This window comes from Rattus rattus, chromosome 9 (assembly GCF_011064425.1).
Source record: "Rattus rattus isolate New Zealand chromosome 9, Rrattus_CSIRO_v1, whole genome shotgun sequence".
In the NCBI taxonomy this organism is placed as follows: domain Eukaryota; kingdom Metazoa; phylum Chordata; class Mammalia; order Rodentia; family Muridae; genus Rattus; species Rattus rattus.
Window position 1 is genome coordinate 46509605 of NC_046162.1, and position 826 is coordinate 46510430.

Genomic DNA, 826 nt, shown 5'->3' on the forward strand with positions numbered 1-826 from the left:
CTACCTTCTGGCTTCTAATATCCTTCACATTCTGCAAGGAGCATAAGCAGGACTAAGGGAGGGTAGGTTAGAAGGGATAACATGGGACAGTTGCAGCAAGCAGAATCCTGCTCAGCAGATACTTGACGCACTTGGGTATAACACACGAAAGAGACAACCAGAAAGAAGTGTGTGGCTCTCCAAGGACTTGATAAAGCAATAGCAGATAGCAAAAAGTACATTGCTATCAAACATTGGTCACATTCCAGAGCTTAAGCTAATGAACTTAAGCTAGATGGTCAAAGAAGAACCTTGTTAGTGGTGTTGTTCTTATACCAGTCAGGGACAGAGCAGATAGCAGTCCTTTGTTCATCCTAGCTTGATGCCTGGCTTGGTGGCCAAAGCTGTGTTCTGCCTAGGACACGTGTAAATCAAATCATATCAAATCCAGTCAGCGCAGTGAGGGAGGAGAAGGGCAGCTGAGAGAGACCTGCAGTCCTCCATGCCACACAGCGAGGGAGGGAAAGGATGCCCACAGACCTATCCTCCACCCCATGGCACTGGCAGTCCATAGACACCAGCTTGCTTTCACACTTGCAGCATAGGGGGAGGGTGTCACCCAGGGGTCCGCCAGTAGGTGAGCAGCTATGCTGGGTCAGGGCATGCCCCAGTCAGGGCAGTCACCAGAGACCACATGGAAATCCAAAGGTTGTGTAAAACTGGCCCCAACCCTCACAGGCTGCAGTGCTCTGGAGAGCTGGCCAATCTCTCACTGGTGGCAGCACTTTGGAGGGCTGGCCCTGTACCTCGCCCAAGCAGCACACTGGAACTGGCCCTAGTGGAGGGG

General features: G+C 51.8%; 1 non-coding gene across 1 annotated transcript; it reads left to right on the forward strand.

Moving 5' to 3' along the window:
• The first annotated feature begins 268 nt into the window (after positions 1-268).
• On the forward strand, positions 269-407 carry LOC116910703. Its single transcript, XR_004389230.1, has one exon. It is a non-coding gene; the product is annotated as a small nucleolar RNA SNORA48 (small nucleolar RNA).
• Positions 408-826: the final 419 nt, after the last annotated feature.